The 24,264-nt window shown below is 39.2% G+C and overlaps 1 long non-coding RNA gene across 3 annotated transcripts; it reads left to right on the forward strand.

Moving 5' to 3' along the window:
* Positions 1 to 21,192: 21,192 nt before the first annotated feature.
* Positions 21,193 to 23,963, forward strand: LOC127130398 (uncharacterized). 3 transcript variants are annotated; one of them, XR_007806461.1, is made up of 5 exons: positions 21,193 to 21,848; positions 22,002 to 22,269; positions 22,415 to 22,916; positions 23,017 to 23,111; positions 23,202 to 23,963. It is a non-coding gene; the product is annotated as an uncharacterized LOC127130398 (long non-coding RNA). The 3 variants fall into 3 exon arrangements; XR_007806462.1 differs by having other exon boundaries at positions 21,195 to 21,890; positions 22,415 to 22,527; positions 22,642 to 23,111; XR_007806460.1 differs by having other exon boundaries at positions 21,196 to 21,848; positions 22,415 to 22,527; positions 22,642 to 23,111.
* Positions 23,964 to 24,264: the final 301 nt, after the last annotated feature.

Genomic DNA, 24,264 nt, shown 5'->3' on the forward strand with positions numbered 1-24,264 from the left:
GACAAAACTTTCTTGAGCACAAGGTCACCTTCTCGGAACACACGAGGCTTGACCTTCTTATGAAAGGATTTCTTCATCCTTTGCTGATATAACTGACCATGGCACATGGCAGTCAATCTTTTCTCTTCTATCAAATTCAGTTGGTCATAACGACTCTGAACCCATTCAACATCGGTCAACTTGGCTTCCATCAAGACTATCATTGATGGGATCTCCACCTCTACTGGGAGCACACCCTCCATTTGTAAACAAGAGAGAAATGGGTCACCCCTGTTGAAGTGCGGACAGATGTACGATAGCCATGCAAGGCAAATGGCAGCATCTCATGCCAATCTTTGTACGTAACAACCATCTTCTGGATGATCTTCTTGATATTCTTATTAGCAGCTTCAACAGCCCCATTCATCTTGGGCCTATAAGGAGAAGAATTATGATGTGCGATCTTGAACTCGCTACACATCTCTTTCATCATCTTGTTGTTCAAGTTAGATCCATTGTCAGTAATGATCTTATCTGGCACACCATAACGGCATATGAGTTGATTCATAATGAACTTCACGACCATCTGCCTGGTCACATTTGCATACGATGCCACTTCAACCCACTTGGTGAAGTAATCAATTGCTACGAGAATAAATCTGTGACCGTTGGACGCTTTCAGTTCTATCATGCCAATCATGTCAATTCCCCACATAGAGAAAGGCCATGGTGATGAAATCACATTCAAAAGTGTCGGGGGAATATGAATCTTATCCGCATAAATCTTACACTTGTGGCATTTCTTCACATATTTGCAGCAGTCAGACTCCATTGTCAGCCAATAATAGCCTGCTCTCAACATCTTTCTAGCCATGGCATGTCCATTGGAATGAGTACCAAATGAACCCTCATGGACCTCAGTCATTAACAGGTCTGCTTCGTGTCTATCCATGCATCTGAGTAGCACCATGTCAAAATTTCTCTTGTAAAGCACATCGCCATTGAGGTAGAAACTGCTTGATAATCTTCTCAAAGTCTTTCTATTTTTCACAGATGCCCTAGGCGGGTAAATCTGGCTCTGAAGAAAACACTTGATATCATAATACCATGGCTTGTCATCTTGCACCTCCTCTACTGCAAATACATGAGCTGGTCTGTCCAAGCGCTTCATAGTGATATTGGGAACTTCATTCCAGAGTCTAACCACAATCATCGAAGCAAGTGTAGCAAGGGCATCTGCCATCCGATTCTCATCTCGAGGAATATGATGGAAGTCAACTTCAGTAAAGAACGTTGAAATCCTCCTCGCATAATCTCTATATGGGATGAGGCCAGGATGATTCGTCTCCCATTCACCTGTAATCTGATTAACAACAAGGGCCGAATCACCGTAAACATCAAGAGGCTTGATCCTAAGATCAATACAGTCTTCCAATCCCATAATACATGGCCTCATACTCCGCCATATTATTCGTGCATTTGAAAGTTAGCCTTGCTGTAAAAGGAAAATGTGTGCCCTGAGGAGTAATAATCACTGCCCAATACCATTTCCATATTGATTCACAGCGCCATCAAACACCATGCTCCATCGGGAACCAGGTTCTGGCCCTTCATCGAGCGTAGGCTCATCGCAATCTTTCATTTTCAAATACAGAATCTCCTCATCTAGGAAGTCATATTGAACTGACTGATAATCCTCAATTGGTTGATGTGCCAAGTGGTCAGCCAAGATACTACCTTTTATAGCCTTCTAAGCTCGATACTTAATATCATACTCAGACAGCAAAATCTGCCAACGGGCAATCCTCCCAGTTAAAGCAGGCTTCTCACAGATATTTTTGATTGAATCCATTTTGGATATCAACCAAGTCGTATGATTTAACATATACTGGCGTAAGCGCTTAGCAGCCCAAGTCAAAGCACAACATGTTTTCTCAAGCATCGAGTATCGAGACTCGCACTCGGTGAACTTCTTACTCAGGTAGTATATAGCATATTCTTTTGTTCCCGATTCATCTTGCTGACCAAGGACACAACCCATTGAGTCGTCAAGAACTGTCATATACATAATCAATGGTCTCCCTTTCCCAGGTGGAGACAGAAGCGGGGGCTCAGACAAATACTCTTTAATACTGTCAAAGGCCTTTTGGAAATCCTCGGTCCAATCATGAGACTGATCTTTCCGGAGGAGCTTGAATATCGGTGCAAATGTGGCAGTCATGTGGGATATGAATCTGGAAATATAATTCAAGCGGCCAAGAAAACCTCGGACTTACTTTTTGGTTTTGGGCGCAGGCATCTCTTGTATTGCTTTGACCTTTACGGGATCAACCTTAATACCTCTTTCGCTGACAATAAAGCCCAATAACTTACCGGAACGGACTTCAAATGTACACTTGTTAGGATTCATACGAAGCTTATACTTCCTCAAACGCTGAAAAAGCTTCAACAAGTGTTCTACATGTTTAACTTCCGTTCTTGACTTTGCAATCATATCATCAACATATACCTCGATCTCCTTGTGCATCATATCATGAAACAAGGTAGTCATAGCTCGTTGATATGTGGCTCCGACGTTCTTCAAACCGAAGGGCATCACTCGATAACAGAATGTTCCCTAAGGTGTGATGAATGTTGTCTCTCCATATCCTCGGGTTCCATTTTAATCTGATTATATCCGGAAAATCCATCCATAAACGAGAAGACATTGAATTTAGCTGTATTATCTACCAACATATGAATATGTGGTAGAGGGAAATCATCTTTCGGACTAGATTTATTCAAGTCTCGATAGTCCACAGACATTCGGAATTTTCCATCTTTCTTAGGCACGGGCACAATATTGGCCACCCATTGAGGATATGCAGAAGTCACCAGAAACCCCGCATCAATTTGCTTCTGAACTTCCTCTTTGATCTTCACTGCCATATAAGGATGAGTCCTTCTGAGTTTCTGCTTTACAGGTATGCACTCAGGCTTCAAAGGTAGGAAATGTTGCACGATATCAGTATCCAGACCAAGCATGTCTTCATATGACCAGGAAAAGACGTCGATGTATTCTCGTAGCAACTCAATCAACCCCTTCTTAACAGATTCTTCCAGGAGTGCCCCAATCATCACTTCTCGCACACAATCTTCAGACCCCAAGTTGACTGTTTCCAGATTCTCAAGATGCGGCTGAATGATCTTCTCTTCATGCTCAAGTAGACGGGAAATATCATCAGGAATCTCTTCAACATCATCTTCTTCCGCCTCAAATACAGGGAACTCAAAGTTGGGAGATGGTGTTGGATCATTATGTTCAATGGGTTTGATCAACCTGCATAATGATTTTGGATATAAAGGGATTTTAGAATTCAAACAAGGTAAATCATTATGCAGATGAAAAGATTGATTTTATTCTTATTTTTAGGGTTTTATGTGATCACCAATTTCATGCAAAAGCGAAAAAGGAAAATAATTGGAAAAACAAACATTTAACATGAATTTATTGAATGAAAATATCATTGTATTTGTGAGCCAACAATGTCATCACTCCTCCTTTAGGCATGGGAGAAGGGTTTTTTAAACACAATGAACATTACTTTGACTTATGGATAACTGTTGGAACATCAACAACGACCCAATTATTGCAGACCCCTCCAGGGATGACAAAGTTTCCAGAATCTTCCTCTGCCTTCTCTTCCACAATAGCAGCAACTTCCTCATCTCGAACACTGTGGATGAATCCACCACTCTTGAACAGCCCATGCTTGTCGAAAATGCCAGAAGAATACCCTATGCCAACCCGGGATTTGTTATCTTCCAGCTTGATCATTTTCCCCAAACCGGTAGTTGTGCCATTCTCAATGGCCAACTTAGCATCTTTATAGGACGCAAATGAAGAAGTTCCTTTCTTAGTAGGCTCAGCAATAGATAAAGCTTGGAACGGAGTTCCAACTTCATCCTAAGTATCTATGTAAGAAAAGGAAGACAAATGGCTAATCAGGAGAGCCTTTTCCCCCCTACCACCACCAGCTTCTTGTTTTTGACAAACTTCAGTTTCTGGTGTAAGGTGGATGTCACGGCGCCTACCTCGTGAATCGATGGTCTGCCCAACAGACAACTATACGGTGGGTGAATATCCATGACCTGGAAGGTGATCTGGAAATCACTCGGTCCAATTTTGACTGGGAGCTCAACCTCTCCAATCATAGTTTTACGGGACCCATCGAAAGCTTTAACCACTACTCCACTCTGCCTCATGGGAGGCCCCTGATATGACAATTTAGCACGAGTGGACTTTGGCAACACATTCAGCGATGACCCAGTATCCACCAACACATTGGACATGACATCATCCTTGCAGCTCATGGAGATGTGTAGTGCCAGATTGTGGTCTCTTCCCTCCTCAGGGAGATCAGCATCACAAAAACTCAAATTGTTACAAGCGGTGATGTTTGCAACAATACTGTCAAATTGCTCTATTGTGACGTCATGATCTACATACGCCACATCCAACACCTTCTGCAGAGCTTCTCGATGTGGTTCTGAATTCATCAACAAGGATAATATAAAGATCTTCTATGGCGTCTGTAGAAGCTGGTCTACAACGTTGTACTCACTCCTTTTGATGAGCCTCAGCATCTCATCACAGTCTTCCCTCGCATTGCCATTCTGGCCAATAGAGACAAGAGTGTTTACAACAGAGGCAGGTTTAGCGGCAACAAGTTCCGGATTCGGAGCATTCACAACAGTCCCAATCGGGCGTTCAGCATAATCAGCAACATCAGTCCTTCGAACATCAGCTTGGGGTTTCGGTGGAGCCGAGAAAACACGACCGCTACGGGTCAGGCCGCTGACGTCGGCAATATTAACAACAGATGTAGAGGGCAGGGGAACCTCCTTTCCATCCTCTAATGCCACAACATTGTAGCGATAGGGGACCGCCTTCTCAGAAGAGTGTGGCACAGGGCCAGCTGGTTTAATGATCAAAGAAGGAGAAGCCTTTTGCTTGCTGCCATCATACCGAATGACAATAGGCTCAGGGATCCGAAATACCGGAGATATTACATTGACTTCATCATCATTCTCATCAACATTTCAATTCTAAAGTATCTCAATGACTCCTTAATCCAGCATTTCTTTAATGTCTTTGCGGACTTGGCGATATTCTCTCTGATTGACAGTGCAAACTCGACATCTGTCGTGGTCATGCTCGTAATGACTGTACTCACACAACAGTCTGTGCATCTCGACCAGAGATTGTCGAATATGGCTGACATATTTGACTTTGTATTTACCAGGGCAGCCTTGGACCATGTTGACAGAGGATTTCCCATGTTCGGGCAATGGGTTCTTCTTCACATTAGGACCTACATCCTCGAAACACAGAATACCACATCTCACAAGGTCTTGAACCTTGGTCTTCAGTGGGTAGCAGTTTTCCACGTCATGTCCGAGAGCACCTGAATGATAAACACAGTGTAGCTCAGGCTTATACCACCACTGAGGGTTGGTAGGTATAGCTGGTGGGTCTCGTGGAGTAATCAATTTCCTCTCTATCAAAGAGGGATACAATTCAGCATAGGTCATGGGATTAGGATCGAAGGTGACCCTCTTCCTCTCATAGCTTGTACTGGCTTAATTATTGTTTCGAGGCTGGTAGGCCTGCTGTTGAGGGCGGTGCGGTTGTTGTTGATATTGCGGATGTTGTTGTTGCTGATTATTGTTGTGACGCTGATATTGCTGATTATCTCTGAAAACAGGTGCTATGTGAGCCACCCGATGCTGGTTACTTTTAGTATCTTAGGATTCGCATTAATTTTATAAAACAAATAATGTAATCACCTCTGTTGTTTTAATATGTTGGGTTGAAGAAGTTCAACATCTGGACCAACATGTCATGTACGATGTCACGACATCGTGACTGTGACATCGCACATGTGTATAAATCTGGCACGTGCTAGCTAATTTAATATTCTGGGATTAGTTAGGATATTTGGTGAATATCCTAACTTCTTTGTGGAGGTCTTAAAGACTCAATCAGAATATACAGTTTCTAAATATGGAGATATATATGGAGATATTTTAGGAACTAAAAGATTGAAGACCTTGATTGTAGCAGAAGTTTTCTGTTGACTTTGTAACAGCAAAGAAGAAGTTTGCTGTGATTTCTGAAGGCCCAACTCCAGTTGGGTGCTTAGGTTATAAATAACATATTGTAACCTAGGTTTTAGTGTGCCTCAAATAATGTCAAATTAGGGGTGTGTGTGAGGTAAACCTCCCAACCTGTGGGAAGGTTACCATGTGTTTCTCAGTACTCAAAGCTGAGATTATTTGTAACTCAAAGACTGTAGGTAAGAGTTGTTATGGTCTTGCACTAAGCTGTGAAGCAAGTTCAAGATGGTACGCATTACATTGTAATTGTTGTGATAGGAATGGAAACTGGTGGTTTCTATCTAGGAGTTCCTAGGTATAGATTGCATTGGGTAGGGATTAAGTGAAGAGTTGTAAACGGGGGAGTTTAACTCTGAATTAATACTGCTGATAGTGGATCTTCTTCCTGGCTTGGTATGCCCCCAGAGTAGGTTATGTTGGACCGAACTGGGTTAACAATTACTTGTATTTTTACCTTCTACACGTTATGATCCTGCCTGTTATAACTCTGTATGTATTTCAGTCTGTGTATCAAGAGAATAACAGACCTGGTACAGAGCATACTGGCTTAATGTCAAACAGGATGTTATGATATTCATCATGGACAGCATAATAGGCAGGTTGGCTGTTCTGCTTCGGTTCAGTAGTTATTTCAGTCTGTTTATCAAGGGGTTAACAGACCTGGCACAAGGCTCATTGTGTAAATGTCAAATTGGTTGATTTGACATTTATTACTGTAAGCTGATACTAAAGTATAGACTGGTTGGTCTTTTACAGTACATCATTTTATACAGTCTGTGTTCAGAAAAATAATAGACTTAGCATATGGTCTATGTTCTGGATGTCAAACTGATTGTTGTGACATTCATACCTGACAGCATATGCTAAATTGTAGGATGGTTAGTTTTTTTGTTTCAGTATTTTACTCAGGCTATTCTTCAGGAGTTCAACAGCTGAGCTAAAATCCAGGAAACTAACAACTGAGCTACAATTAATGAACCTAACAAATAGCCTATTAGTTAGTACCCTAATATGTGGAAATTAGGTTAACTTGGTGAACCTAAATTTTAGGAAATACAAGTACAAGGCCACCAAACTGTAATGCTGTAACAGATGGACAGTACTGGGCATTCTTCCAGTCTATGGTGATATAGTAGCAGAAATCATAACATCTGTGAATGTGTGCATATTAGGACTTGGTTTTAATTTGTGTAACTGTCTTGCTGTATTAGTAACAATGTTGGATCAGATGTCATGACTTGGAGTAGAACATCTGGATACTGACTACGCCAGAATTTCAGTTACCGGCAGGGCGCACGGTCTTCCTCCTTACTGAGGGTCTTCTAGGTTTATTATGGGAAGTCACAGCATGTGCCTCGCCATCTTTCTTATTTCCAAACGTCCCATACCGTTTGACAGAAGAGCCTTCTTCTCTAGTCAGGCGCCCTTCCCTGACTCCTTCTTCCAGACGCATCCCCATATTCATCATCTCGGTGAAGTCAAAAGGAGTGCTGGCAATCATCCGCTCGTAATAAAAAGAACTCAAGGTCTTCAGAAAGATCTTGGTCATTTCCTTCTCCTCAAGTGAGGGCACAATCTGTGCTGCTAACTCTCGCCACCTTTGGGCGTATTCTTTAAAAGTTTCCTTGTCTTTCTGGGACATGGCTCTCAGTTGATCCCTATCGGGAGCGATGTCCATGTTATACTTATATTGCTTGACGAAGGCCTCCCCAAGGTCATTGTAGGATCGGATGTTCGCGCTGTCCAAGCCCATATACCATCTTAGGGCAGCACCGAACAAACTATCCTGGAAGTAGTGAATGAGAAGTTGATCATTATCGGTCTGAGTCGACATTTTCCTGGCATACATAACCAGGTGGCTGAGAGGGCAAGTATTTCCCTTGTATTTTTCAAAGTCAGGCACTTTGAACTTTACAAGGATTTTGACATTTGGGACCAAGCAGAGTTCGGCATCAGACTTGCCGAAAAGGTCTTTTCCTCGGAGAGTTTTCAATTCCTTACGGAGCTCAAGAAACTGATCATTCATAGCATCCATCTTTTCATAGACATCTGGGCCCTCAGACGGCTCAGAATGATAGATGGTGTCGTCTACTCTGGGCATAGTATGCACGATAGGAGGAGGAACGGCAAGGACCGGGCTAGATGCCGGCAGAGAAGCAAAGGTGGGTGCAGGACCCTCAAGAATGAAGTTGGGAGGCATCCCCCACGGAAACCCGGCTGGCATAGCTGTTGGTGCAAGGTGAGTGTTGGCCGCAGGCACGGTTGATGAGGCAATCTTGGAGATGACTGTCCTCTGGGGAGGAGTTGAAGGTGTCGGAGACGACTGGCTCTGGGCAGCCATGAATGACTCCATTAGGGGATTCAATCTGGCAACTTCCTCCTTGAGTTCACGGTTTTCTTGCTCCAAATGATCCATTAGTCTTGATGCGTTGTCTCGGGTGTAGTACCGGTGAGTCAGCTTGTCTTCAAAATAAATGAAGAACACAGAGTTAGACCATAGAACAAGAAGCCTGGAGCAAAACCTACTTATGCACATGATGCATGCAATGCTTGTGCATATGATTTAATTTTTATATCAGAGGAACTTTAGAGTCCTATTTGCAAATATTGGAAATATTAATCATTTATCACATATGGAAATATCACATCAAATAATATTTGGAAATATTTTTACAAAAAAGAAATACAGTCTTGGTAACCAGATACAATACAAGAGAGAAGGAAAATGAACATCCTATGGAACCCTAGAAACAATCATCTAAAGCTTTGGAGACTGGAAGATAAGTTGCACGAAGCTTCTTCACCTCCCTCTCGTAGGCTGCCTCCATATCTGCCTTCTCTTTGGCGAGTCGATCATACTTCCTCTCCCAAAACTTGGAAGACTGAGGAAGTAGAGAAGTCAATGCATCATCAGGATCATCTATAACTTGATGCTCGAGGAACTCTATCAAAGCATCATTTTCTCTAATCTGCTGAAGCAACTCCTCTCGTTCACGGATCCAGGCACGTGAATGGTCTTCGTCTCTCAACTCCTCTACTCATTGGTTAGGGAGGGTTGAAGGCCCAGCCACAACCAAAGGTGTAGGTCTTGGATACTCATAAGGCATGACGTATAGGGTTCCAAAGCGATACAGTTCTTCGGACCTATATCCTTCCTTCCCTTCCTATGGATCTTGCGCCAAGCACGGACCATCCTGCCCTTCAAGCCTTGGGGATCTTTACCCTCCTGAAAGAACACACCCTCTAACAAAATGTTATTAGGTTTATCCTTTAGGGGGAACCCAAGCTGACGACGTGCCAAAACAGGGTTGTAGTTAATCCCACCACATGTACCAAGAAGAAGCACATTGGAGAATTCACCACAAGAGTCGATAATTTGCACACCATCATATACACGTTTGTACCAAAAGATATCATCATTAGTGAGAGACATAAGTCTCGTGGACCACCGTAGACATCCTTTGTTCTCCTTGAAGGCGACCGTCTGTGGGAAGTGCGAAATAAACCACTTGTACAATAGAGGCAAACATCACACAATGGTACCACCACCCTTTGCATTCCTCATACGCAAAGAAAAATAAGTGTCACCCAACAGAGTCGAAACGGGATTAAGAGTAGAGAAAATCCTAATAGCGTTCACATCCACAAACTTGTCGATGTTGGGGAATAACACTAGCCCATAAAAGAGAAGTACAAATATAGCCTCAAAGGCGTACTCACTCATGGCCTTCCCATACATAGTAGCTTGAGCAATGAGGAACTCAGAAGGGAGACCTTGAATTCCACCTTTGGTAGTCATATGAGCACCAACCAGAGATTCATATATATGCAACATATCAGTTATCTCTTGAGAAGTAGGAACACTCTCTGAGCCACTGAACGGCAACTGGTCTAGAATAGGTATACCCACAAGATAGGCATACTCCTCAAGCGTGGGCAGAAGCTGAAAATCCGGAAATGTGAAGCAACGGTACAAGGGATCATAGAACTGCACCAATGCACTCATCAATCCTTCGTCCACTTGAGTAGTCAGAATAGATAGAAGCTTCCCAAAGCGAGCCTTGAAACCCAAGGGATCTAATACATATGATGTCAAATTCCTCAGCTCTTTCAAGTCGGGTTGTCTGAAACTGTACTTCTTTGTATTCCTTCTTGGTCTTTCCATGTCGCAAAATTTGCAAATAGACCTCTTATGTTCCTTGAAAATTTTCTCATTGTTGATGATGTGGATGCAAATGGGTGCATGAATGCATGGATGCAGCAATCACACTCAAGGATCAAGCAAAGCACACCAAACAAAGGTCATGGGATGGATCATGTTATCCTTAATATCAATCATCCATTTTGGTGGATGATGGTTTACACCTTACCAACACCCAAGTTCCACTGATATTAAGGATACAAGAACAGATCAACCATGAATCAAGGGTTTGTTGCAAGTCACGAGCATGGAGTTTCGGTTAAGAACCACCCAAAGGGAGTGTACTAGAGTTTAAACCTGCCAAACATGTTCTACAAGAGATTCCCATATTTATCATCCCATCTTTCAGATATTATCGGATAAACGACTACTCGTATTCCAAAAATATTCTCAAGAGAGACTCTTATGAGTGTAGTATCTGGTAACAATCGTATCAAATCTTACACTTGAACGACTTTCACACTACATCCTAAGAGTAGGCCAAGATGGGCTTGGTAAACTAAGGACCTTGGCTTCTAAGGTCTATATTGGAAAGAGTAATGTCTAACCACAACTACTTGTGTGACATTATTGATCCCAACATGACCTCCACCAAGTGAATGGACTTGCAAGTCAACTTGCTAAGGAATAACTCCACACAAGTCCCCAAGACTATGCCATTCTCCTATCCTAACTGCACTCGAGTTCGGGTATAGAACTCATCTCACAAAGATCACCAAGCATACAAGGAATTAATATTCAAGCAATTCAATCATTACATACAATACAGTAATCCCAAATTGCACAAAAATATGTCACAAAATAATATACACAACAATACAACAAATATGAAAAGTAGGCAAAACCCACTAGGCAAATGTCTCCCCAGCAGAGTCGCCACTTTTTTGTAGCGGGGTATTCGTTACCATTAGAGATATTGACTAAATCCAAGGCAAACCATACAAGTCGAGTCGCCACCGCACTTCTATTTATCAAAAGGAATGGTTAGAAAGCGAACAAAAACCTAAAAGTTTTATCGAATCAAAAACTAGTAAAAATGTCAGAGACCGGGGTAAGGGGGCTGGTTATGCAATGGGAAGGTTTTAAGCACCCAAAACATCCTAGGTACTCCTAGGGAGCCCTTTTCGCACTTGTTGTAAGGTTGGTATTTTGTGAAAAAAAATATTGTGCAAACATGATTTAAGAGATGAGAAAAGATTATACAAGTTATTTACAATTTTTGTGTTTGGATGGATAAACCCATTGCCTACGTACCATCTTAAAAAAGATTAGGATCAAAACCTCGTAGTTCGGGGTCAAAATGTCAAAATGAGTTGGTGAATTGATTGGTCCAAAAGCCTTAAGGTCTTTTGTTATCCAAGGGAGAAAACTCAACCTAAAACCACAAATCCACCATGTGAGGATATCTTCAACATGTTAGTGAGGGGTTAACCCTATAATAAGCATGGAAGACTCATTGTCCATCACTAAGGATATAGGTGAGTATTACATCTACCTCAAGGATAACTCAAACCTGATAGCTAAAGGTTATGAAAAAGTTTTGATAAGGAAGTGGCCATTGAAACCATAAAAACATTTGAATGATTTATATTTACCAATGAAAAGTATTTACAAAGTATGTTCAAAGTTGACTTAAAGATTCAATTCAAAATAAGTGTTATGAAAAGAAAGTTTGAAAATCAAAAGCATAAGGCTTAGGTTTCTAATGTTTGAAAACAAGTGTTAAATGTTTGCACAAAAAGTTTTGGCTTGGGTTAGAGTGTATGGAAGAAGAAGAATGGCTAAAGTCCTAATCATACAAGAGATGAAGGGTAAGAAACAAGACCACAAATGGAGTTCCTCTCTTGAGATGATATTGATGATCCAAGTAGCTCCCATCCTTTGGAATAGGCAAGCAAAATAAGTGTAAACTCAAGCAATCAACATAATCAAACAAGCTCTTAGAAGATCCCCAAATGTTTCTTGTATCTTTCACTTTGGATGAACATGGCAATGGTTCTTCAATTTGGCTCAAATAGGATCCCCTAGCACAAAAGCACACACATCAAAAGGTTCCATGAAGTAAATCAAGAATGAACAAGAGTGAGTTTAGAGGTTTGGTCCTTCTAATCCATCTTCAACATTAAGGTCCTTTACTCCAATTTGTAGAGGGAATATCCTAGAAACTAAGTTCATTTGTCCATTTTGCATTTGGTCCACAACAATCAAAACAAAACACAAGCACAATAATATACACACAATTATGTGCTCAAGTGAGCAAAAGGCATATTGCATTAACATAAACATGTGCTCAAGTGAGCAAAGAGTAAAACAAATGAATAATGTGTACAAGAATAGTAAATTGCATAAATGTAAAGAGCAAGAATTAAATGTTAATGGTTAATGGTTAGTGTTAGAGTTAGTGTGCCATAAGGCATATAGCACTATGTTAAGCAAGCGTAATTGGACTTATGTAGAAGTCACAACTATCTGAGGCCGGTCAATAATAATGTCAGCAACAACACAATTAGAGGTCTTGATTAATGAATCAAACTCCAACAACTTGCCATGCCAAAAAGAAAATGAGAAATAATCTTGTATTGATTTAGGTTCTTTGGATGATTTAGGAAGCAACCTATCCTTAATGCAAAGTCATTCACTTGATCCATGATCAAGATGAATTAGATTTGAATCAAGGAAGATTAAACCTCCATGTATCAATGCTTACCACCAATCTTTAACTCAATGATCAAAAAGAAAAAGAAGAAGAAGACGAAGAAGATGATGAATTAAAGTGCATTAATAGAAATGGTATGAGATAATCAACAAGTATTGACCAAAGATAGAGAAGATCAAGGTGAAACAATAGAAAACAGAAGCAAAATGAAGATTAGAAGTCAAGAAACAAATAAAATATTTTTGGCATGTTTTAATATTAAAATAAAACTTGAATTAAAATAATAAAGGAATGTCAAACTTCAAACTTACTTCAAATCAAATTTGAAAAGTCCATGTAAATTATCCCAAGTTCAACAAGGTCAAACAAAGTTTGACAAAAAATTTCAGCATTTTTAGAAGTCAGAAACTATTTTAAATCAATTTAAAATGCATAAAAATAACCTAATTGAACTAAAATCTCAAATAAATCTCAAATCAATTAATAAATTGATGAGAATATTTTTCATAGATCTATCATCATTCAAAGAGGTTGGAAAAATATTTTTGTATTTTTTGAATATCAAAAACTATTTTAAATGAATTAGAAATAACCAGAAAAGAGAAAATTACTCAAAAATATCAAATGATAAAATAAAAAATATTAAAAATCATTTTTAGAAAGTAGAGATTAAAAGGAGAAGAATGAAATTGGTCCCATAATTTTTGGACCAATAATGAGAGACATATGAATTTTCAAAATGAAATAGAATTAAAATAATAAAATGAAAATAAAATCAGAAAATAGAAATTATGGAAAAACACGGAGCGTTGGATGAAGATTCATTAATTGAAGTGGATCATCACACGGCTGAGAAGCGCGCGTTCACCATATGCCTTGGTCAATAGAGTAACACATGGCCATTAACAAAGTCATAACAAAGGACGCGTGAGATTGAATCTGGAAACATGAGTGGACGATTCTGATTAAATCTGGAGACCAGACGGTGGCCAGCGCCACCGTCTTCTCCGGCCAAGTCAAAAATTGCAGAGATGAAAAAGGTAACCAAAAGGCACGATCCAGGCATCAATCGAGAGCTGGGGTGATGTACATCACCCCTGTACCACTCAAATCCATTCTAGATCTCTATATTGAGAGAAATCAGAAGTGGAAGATCTGTGGTGTTCATATGAACTTCATGATTTTCAAAAATTAAAAGCATGGCAATGTTGCCTCTATGCAGAGGACTTTAGATCACACAACAACAATGAAAATCAAGCACTATGTAAGTTGATTCGAAGAAAATAACAGTTGGTATGAACCTTTGATTTGCAAGGCTTTGAGTCACAATCCTTAGATGCTAATGCTTACAGTTGACACTATAGATCAAGGAGATGAAGGTTTAAGAACTTTAAGATCTGGAAATTGATCAATGAAATCAAAGTTCAGATCTGAAAAATTTGAAGAAAAGAGAGTTAGTTCCTTTAGTGATGGCTGGGATTTCAGTTTAGCAGCAATTGGGGCGCCTTAAGGTTGAAGAAATGAAGAGCATTGGCCTTGTATTTATAGGAGAAGCAAGCTGAAATGCATGATCAAAATGCTTGCATGAATGGAAAGGACCTCCATGCATGGGCCTGTACAGGCGCATGGAGGGCCCAATTCCAACTGGAATTGAAGGATGATGCATGATGAAAGCAAAATGGACGTGCATATTTAGTAGTAGCAGCTCATGCAAGGCAATTTAAATGATTCTAAAAAAAATGCACTATTAGGTTCAAGCCTTCGAAAATGCCATGTTAAAAATAGGAACACCACCTTATGAGTAATGGTTGGAAAGCTTATTGCATAAGGATCATTTGTTATGTTGATAAAAACTCCATTTGGGCCTTGGAAATTGATGAAAATTGGACATTAAGTGTAGGGTGCAAAACATGCATATGTGAGATTTTCAAAATTGTCCAAAGTTCAAGCCCTTCTGTCTCATTGATACAAGCTCCAAATGACAAAATCTTCAACACCAAAGTTGTATATATTTTTAAGAAAAACATTTTGGACTTAAGTTTTGCATCATTTGGATTTTTTATGGAGAAGTTATGGGCAGTTGAAGTTGGACTTTTTCACATTTCAATGCACTTGGTCCAAAGTGACCTATAATGTTTTGCATTATCAGATGTGTTTCTTTTGAGGTTTTGAAATTTTGTCCAACATAACATTTGAATTAGACATCTTGATCTTTCCGATTCATTTGATCTCACCTCAAAATCATGAAAAATGAAGGAGTTATGTCCTTGGGAAGTTGACATAAAATTAGGGTTTCAGCCAAAATGATCTATAATGTTTTGAAATGGATGATGACCTTCCAAGTTTCAGATTAATTTTTTATGAACATGAAAGTTGTTCATATAGTCCTTAAGAACATTGTTTCTCTTGGGGTCATCTTCATTTGACAAACACATCAAAAGTTAGGTCTCAGTGTATTTCAAAATAATCAGATGAATTGATTGATCAACTTCTCAAGTCCACACCTCATATTTTGATGAATTGATGATTGAGGACACTCAATTAAGTTAAAATATGCATGAAATGATGAATTAAAGAACTTCCCTTGATTGTATTTGACCATGGGTTGATTGTATTTGACCATTTGAAATGATGAACAAATGAATTAGGGTTTCCTTGGGAAACAAGCCTCAAACCCTTTGATTTGCTTTGATCGAAATGATGAATTGAGATACTTGGGAGGCATATTTGATGGATGAGAGCTCGGGAACCATTGCCATGATTTCTTTCATCTTCTCTTGGCCATATCAATGCACATAGGATCTCCTAGAAATTTTAGAACTTGTGACTGCTCAAGCTACAAACAAGAGATGTTAGTGACATATTTTTGTGCTTTTGGTTAGTAAATAAAATGAGAAAAGCAATAATATACAATTCAAGTATGCTTGGTGATCTCAAACCAACTCACAAAAGATCCCACCCAAAGATAGGAGCCAAGATGCTTATGATCCTTGAGGCAATGTAAATGTGATGTCCTGATGCCATGAGGGATCTTAGGGTCAAAATTGGGTTCTTACACACTCAACAACGTCAACATACAACATAACAAGTAACATTAATGCTTTTAAGGTTACATCATACCACCACATAAAGATTACCATGCATTTAAACACCATCGTAGAGAAAAATATTCATTTCAGGTACTGGAACCAATTTTAATTGAAAGCATGTGCTCTTAGCTTTCCGACGCTTCAAACGACACTCGAAACAAAACTTATGAATTTTTAAAGTTTTTACGAAAATGCTCCTAGTGTAACCAGATACTCCATTTCTATTAACCAATTACACAGTTGCAGAAGCACTTCTCTGCAACTTTTCAAAATGTAAATCACTTAAAATTTGTCCCAAAATTCCATTTTTCTTACAAATCATTTATATCATATTTTAACATGAAAAAAAAATTTCAAAGTTCAAAACTCCAACTTATTTACACAGGAAAATTCATAGCTCAGTTCCGACTCAGATCCGAAACAACATCAATCACACAACGTTGACAACATACAATCCAACCATATTTTATGATTCCAATAGAAACAATTGCAACAATTCATCATTCCAACATCATGACACCATACACACACAATTCAAAAAGTAATTGATCAATTCAATAATTACCAATTATCACAATGATCTTGAATATAGAGAAGAAGAGGATAAAACCTATATGGAACAATCTATCCACCATCATAATGTTAACTTTTAGATAATCAGAACCCCACCCTTACCTTAGAGTTCCAAGCAATTGATTCTTTGACCTTCATCAATGGTGAATTCTCCTCTTGAGCCCTAACCCCTTATTCTCCCTTTCTCAGTTTCTTCTCCTTTCTACCAATTGTTACGTGATCTCTATTTCTATGTCACTATCCCCTTTTCTATTTTTATTATAACTCTTATTATTATTACTAATCCAACTAAATAGAATAATAACAATTAATAACACCTCTAATTATTTTATTAACTTATTACTATTATCACTAATTTCCACCTATTAAATAATAATAACCCACTTAATTAACTTATTGAATTAATATTCAACCAATATTAACTAATTAACTAAATAATAACATATAATTAATTAGTTTTACTCACCACATCACCCTTTATACACTTTTGCTCACACACTCCCCAATACCTTAATTTCTATAATTCTAATGCAACTACCTCACACCAAGGGTAACATAACATATCAAAACACCAATCAACACAACGCAACCACAACTATCACATAATTAAATTATGAAAAATAATTTAAATAAAATCAGGATGTTACAACTCTCCCCCACTTAGAACATTTTTGTCCTCGAAAACTACCTAATGCGAACAACTTTGAATACGACTCTCGTATCCTGCTTTCCAACTCCTAAGTCAAATTTCCTTCTACAACGCCTCCCCACACTACTTTCACGAGATAAATCTCTTTGTCTCTCGACTGTTTCATCTCTCTATCATCAATCCCTATAGGCAAAGCCTCAACTATAAGGTTATCCCTCACCTGGACATCATCCATCAAAATCACATGCAACGGACCTTGAACATACTTCCGAAGTTGTGAAACATGGAACACATCATGTAGATTTGAAAAATTCGGTGGCAACGTAATTGTATAAACAACATGCCCCACTCGCCCGGATATCTGATGCTGACTAATAAACCGAGTAGCAAGCTTCCTCGACTTCAAAGCACGGTCTACATTGTCATCAGAGTGACTCTCAAGAATACATGGTCTCCCTCTTGAAACTCAAAATCCTTTCTCCTCTTATCATGGTAGCTTTTCTGCCTACTCTACATAAGCTTTCATCTTCTCTCGAATCAGCTTCACCTTCTCAGTTGTCTATTGGACAAACTCAAGTCCAAGCACTACCCTTTCACTATATTCATGCCAACAGAAAGGTGTCATGCACCTTCGACCATACAAGGCTTCAAAAGGTGCCATTCCAATACTGGAATCAAAACTTTTATTATACGTGAACTCAATCAACGACAATTGACTACCCCAAGCACCTCCTTGCTCAAGAGCACAAGCTCTTAGCAAGTCCTATATTGACTGGATGGTCTTCTCCGTCTGACCATCGATATGCAGATGATAAGTTGAATTCAACCTTAGATTTGAACCTAAAGCTTCCTGTAAAATCTCCCAAAATCTGGAAGTGAACCTCGGATCTCTATCCGACATAATACTTAACATAACTTTATGCAACTTCACAATCACACCAATATATATCTCTGCCAACTTCTGCATAGAAAAACTGGTGTTAATCGAAATAAAATGGGCCGACTTCGTCAGTCTATTAATAATTACCCAAATGGAATCATGTTGTCTCGGAGTATTCGGCGACCCCGTCACAAAATCCATAGAAATGTTATCCCATTTGCATTCTGGAATATTTAACGGTTGCATTAACCCTACAGGTTTATGATGTTATACCATGGATGGATCCACATCAGTACCACAACCTGAAATAATATGACCAATAAAGCTAACCTCTTTCAATCAAAATTCACACTTCGACAACTTAGCATAAATCTTTTCACCTTCAACACTTTCAATACAACTCGCAAATGCTCATCATGTTCATCTTCTGATTTAGAATAGTTCAGAATGTCATTAATAAATACCATAACAAAAGATCCAAGTAAGTATGAAAGATACGATTCATGTACTCCATAAATACTTCGGGTGAATTAGAAACACCGGATGAGATCACCAAATACTCATAGTATCCACATCGAGTTCTAAACATCATCTTCTGTACATCTTTAAAAGTCTGATAAGCAGATCCTAGATGTCGTACACGATGTCACGACACCAAGATCATCACATTATCACACCACAAACAATAATAGGATTTAAATAATAGGAAGACAGAAATAACACAATCAGTTGTTAACCCAGTTCGGTGCAACGTCACCTATATCTGCGGGCTACCAAGCTAGGAAGGAAATCCACTTTCATAGAATTAGTTTGAAGTCCTGAACAACCTCAAGTTTTACATACTTCTCACCTAATCTCTACCTATGGATGTTTCTATCTAAGACACTCTTAGATATGATATCCCTCTCACTTCCCTTCAACTTTACCATAACATACAATTGATAAACACAATTCACTCTTGCGTAAAATTTTTTGTGGAAAATGCTCACCATTGTCGCACCTCGAAAAAAATGCGATCCCTCGCGATGGAACGCGGAAAAAATGTTAGTTCGAACAGAGTCGCCACCGAACTTTATTCACTCCAATGAAGGAATATGAAAATATCGAGAAAACCTTTAAGAAAATGGAATAATGGTCGTCGCAACCATATTCGGGTTCGGGAGTCGATTACGCAAGGGGAAGGTATTAGCACCCCTCACGTCCGTTGTACTCAACGGGAACCTTTTAGTCTGATTTTGCTATCTGAGTGTTAGTTGACTGTTATTCGCTTGCTTCGAGTAATTAGAATTGATGATAGATATTGATGAAGATCTCAGGAGGGAAATGGGAGGTTTTTTATTAGTGTGCTCGCGAAGATACAATAATCTTCAGCCTATGTATCCTTATGGTGTAATAAGGAAGTCAGAGCATTCGTAGTTCGGGCTACTACGAATATTTGGTATGTTTTGTTTTGTGAACGACTGTGTAGGTCGGCGTTCTAACGGCTAAACGCTGGCTTGTCTACTCTCGGTGAAGGCTCTAGTACTGGTTTGTTGTGCGCATTAGAAAGGATTGACAGTGTTCTTTTGAAAAGGGTTTTGGCCACGCGGGGGTGACGAGTTGAACTGATGTGTTTGGGTGTTTTTGGTTTGGTTTCGATCGAGTGGGAGCGAGAAGCTAGTTTGATTTGTTTGAGATGTTTTGAAGAACTACGAAAGATTGAGCAATGTGGTGCACACCAATCGTCCAATTCTTTCGAGGAATAATAAGGCGACCGCCTTCTACTCCCTTTTTCGTTTGAATTATTTTTGAAAGCTTCTTTGCGGATGTCGAACGTGCACGGTAGTGAGGCGTACGCCTCCTACTTTCTTATTCAAAGAATAATGAGGCGAGCGCCACCTATTCCCTTATCCAAGTTTTTTTAGCGTGTTTTAGTCGGAAGTCGATAATTTGAGCAATGTGGCGAGCGCCAATTATTCAAATAATCGAGAGATGGTGAGGCGAACGCCTCCCATCTTCTATCATCCGAAGTTTAATTTATGAAAAGAAATGTTCTTAGATGTCGTATTTGATTTGCGAAAATAGTTTGAATTTTGAATTGGTAGGTTTTGAAAAGTCGATGATTTAAGCAATGTGGCGTACGCCAATTATTCAAATAATCACAGAATGACGAGGCGAATGCCTCTCATTCAATCAATTGAAGTTTAATTTGTAAAGTTTGTTTTTTGTGAAATTGTATTTGATATAAAAGGTGATTTGAGTTTATTCGATTGTGGTTTTAATTTGATGACGAAGATTCAAGCAATGTGGCGTATGCCAATTATTCGAATGATCGAAAGATAGTGAGGCGAATGCCTCCCATCCTCTTATTATCGAAAATTTAGAATTAAAAGGGTTTAGAATTGGTAGTTGATTTAGAAGACGTGATTATGGTTTGATATTTTAATCGGGTGACAAGAACTCGAGCAATATGGTGTGCGCCAATTATTCAAGTACTTGAGAAATAGTGAACTGAACGCTCCCTATATTTTTTTCATCCCAAAATTTATGTTAAAAGAGAAAATTCTTTGGAAGTTAAATGGTTTGAAAAATGGTTTGAATTCATGTTGATTGAATAAATTATGGTGAATCGGTCAGCTACTCGATTAATTAATAACCAAATAGGTCTCATTGTAAGAAAGCCCAAGAGTAAGCTATGTGAGGTTGATGGCGATGCATAAAAGCGATCGACTTGCAAAGGTGTTTGAAAATGGGCTCGACATTTGGATCGAGAGTTGTGTGATTTATTTGTGGTGGTTTGTCGTGATTGTAACGCGCCACACATATGAGATCAATAATTTGTACACATGAATAAACAAGCATAGAATAATAATTCATATAAATCCTAAAAGTGAATAATTATCTAAGTTATGCTAAGTAAGAAATAATGATAATATAACATATTAATTAATTAAAATGTAGTACATTATATAATTAATATTAGATAGTTATGATAATATAGTTTTTCGGTTTTCCCTTAGGGCGCACAACAGCAAGGAGAAAGAGAGTGGGCCGAAACCCAGGAAGCCCATGTGGGCAAGGTGATTCGGTTTTCCCTTCAATCTAAATCGGGTCAAGAAAACCCAACCTAAGATCCGTTGGATCGATTCTTCAACCTTGAAACACACGGAACGGCGTTTCCAACGCCTTAAGAGGGTCAACCGACCCTTGGGCAGTGAGAAATCTTGGCTCTCATTCATGGCCATTAAACTCTATTAAAGAATGAAACAGAAGAGGAATATCGTTCAAGCTTTAACGTCTCTTCCACCTTCCCTTACTCAGATTTAAAAGCCAACGAAAATTATTTAATCGGTAATGGTTAAAACGTTTTCATCCTCATCTAAAACTCCCCTTCTCCACTGAGCGATATTTATCGGAACACAGGGAAAGTCAAAGATTATTATGGCCGCAAAAGAAATAGATCTACATTTGTCAACTCAATGGTAAACTACTATGAAGCTCTATCAACAAAAATCGGATGAAACTCAATCAATACAGGCAATTCAAAGCGGAATCGAATCACAAATCACGCAGAAAGAAAAGGAAAATCACGCATTCCTTCGGTCATTACCAAAACTACGCATGGCAAGGAGTGCAGAGTAGAGCTTTTACCAACTCGAAACGTCGCGAAGATGAATGAGCGGGTGCGTATCTTCTGTTTTGTCCCGACTCCTTGATCTTTCTTGGTAATGATTCTTGGTTTCTATTTAGTTGAAAGTTTTCTAGCTCTTCGACTCCTGGCTTTTGGTATGAAAATCACAGCCGAATTTCTTCTCCTACTGAACTTTTGATTGCAGGCTTCAAGGAGATTCCAGCAGCGTAACAGTGCAAAATTTCTCCTCCTTTTTTCAGTGATCGCGTGCCTCTCTTTATAGAACTCAGAACATACTCCCTCTAATCGTGAGTTGGCCAGGATTCTCCAAATCATTTGGTTAGAATGAAATATTTTTTTCAAATCTAGTGTGGTCCCCAAGTTCTCGCAGGTGGAAAGATAAGTTGGCTTCATTCGTTAGACCCTATGGAAAGCACGTAACCGTTCTCAATGGCTTCCCTCTTTTTACCGCGGTAAGACCTGTGTTTTGTTATGGTGAGAATTTTGATTTACTGTCACAGAAAGTAAGCTTTTAAATGTGACATGTGATTTTTGTCACCAACTGTTTTACTTAAGTTCACCGAAAACAGCTGATTAATTCTCGGTTTCAATTTGCAGGTTTTGAAACACTTCTAGGACCCCACAACATCTCAACTGCTGCAGCACAAGTCCTGACTCATATGATACAGGTGATTGATGATTATTGGGCTTGATGCAGCGAATAAAATGAGGTGTGGTACTCTCTAAATGTTGCATTAGTTGAAACACTTGTCCCTTGAATTTTGTGACAACACTTAGCTTTTGGGAATCTGCCCCATTTAACTTGTGCAAGGGACCAACTACAGGCTTCTTAGATTGAGGGAGCATATAAGATGCAAATATCTGAGGAAGACGACATTTGCTTGAGGGTAGAAGTTGGCTGGAATCCACGTGCAAGAGGTCCTTGTTCTTTTCTAAGAATGCAGTTGTATCATAAGTGACCTCTCCTGCATAATGACGCACAGTAAAAGCTTTTTCTTTGCTGTCGATTCTTCTATTGATGGATTTGGGCATTTTGAGTAGTCTATTGTGTTTTAAATGTTGGTGTTCATAATCGCTCATGCGGTTCTGTTACCATGTGGTACTCTCTAAACGATTATGAATTCCATTCTTGCATGTTGGTAATTTGGGACATTTTGCTTGGGACTTTTGGGTTTGATCTGGTATGCGACTTACCGCAGGTTTTGCTGTGACCACCGATGTATTGCAGAGTACTGATTATCTCACATACTTGTAAGCATGCGGTAAGCTTCCAAGAGGATTGACAGTGTTGCAGGTACATCGCCATAGAGTTAGACCATGTATTTCATTGTGTTTTATGATGACGTTACCAGTGTATTCAATCCGTGTTGGTAACCTACTGCAGGTCTTGGTCGTACTCATGTTCATGTTTTTGCATTTCGAGACTGTGCTGCATTTTAAAAGCAAGTTAGCTGACGACTGTCGTGGGCCCTATCCTTGATTACCAGTTCATGACTCAGTCTCATCCGAACTTCAAACAGATGTGCCCTCCGCAGCGCTCACTTGACTACTTGGATTGTGCACGGTGGAATCAAATGGTGGTTCTGATGATTTCCGCTAAGAAGATGCGGTATGAACAACTTCTAACACACTAGCTGGATCCATGGAACTTTGCGATATCAAGGGGTTTGTATTGACTTGCGAAGCACCATTTCTAGGTTGTTGATCAGTTGCGCTTAATGACTCGGAATGCACCTGCAGTTGGTGATGGTTTGGGGGCAACAACAGCAGACTGTGTTGGTTTAGCTGAACCAAACAGTGTAACTGGTGGATTGAGTGGTCGGCTGTGATTTAAACTGCATCCAGGACATAGAGCTTGACTTTGCATCCTTTGCGTGATTTGATCGCCTTCTGCCTTTCCTTTTCCAGCCAGATTGCAATTTGCGGCGTGGTTTTCCCGTTTGTGGCAATTTTACAGGTTGCAGCTTATGCTTTAGAAGCGTTGCAGTGTTTGTCGGATGTTAAAGCCTCCATTGGTTCAATATATAATAATTATTATTGGAATGGAATGAAAATCTTACATCCTTGGGTTTCTTTGTAATATAACTTGGATTAATGAATCTTTGTAATATTCCTTTGAATGAATGAAATGTTTTCTCTTTTTCCTCTTCTTTCTGTTTAAACTTAATTAACCAAATCACACCTAAGCCACAAATAATGACTACTGCATCCATAACCGTTCTTCATAATCGAAATAAAAGCCCCCTTATGGAGAACATCCAAACTTTGGACCAAAACTCCATTGTAAACGAGGCCTCAGTTAGCCTAAAGACATTCCTGAATGCCGTGGAGAAATGATTCACATGTTGTTGTTTGTTCTTTAAAAAGAACTGAAGAATGTCTTGTGGTTTGAATATAGGTTTGATAAGATGCTTTATGGACAATGGATGATGAAAATTTGAGTTTGT

This window comes from Lathyrus oleraceus, chromosome 1 (assembly GCF_024323335.1).
Source record: "Lathyrus oleraceus cultivar Zhongwan6 chromosome 1, CAAS_Psat_ZW6_1.0, whole genome shotgun sequence".
Lineage (NCBI taxonomy): Eukaryota > Viridiplantae > Streptophyta > Magnoliopsida > Fabales > Fabaceae > Lathyrus > Lathyrus oleraceus.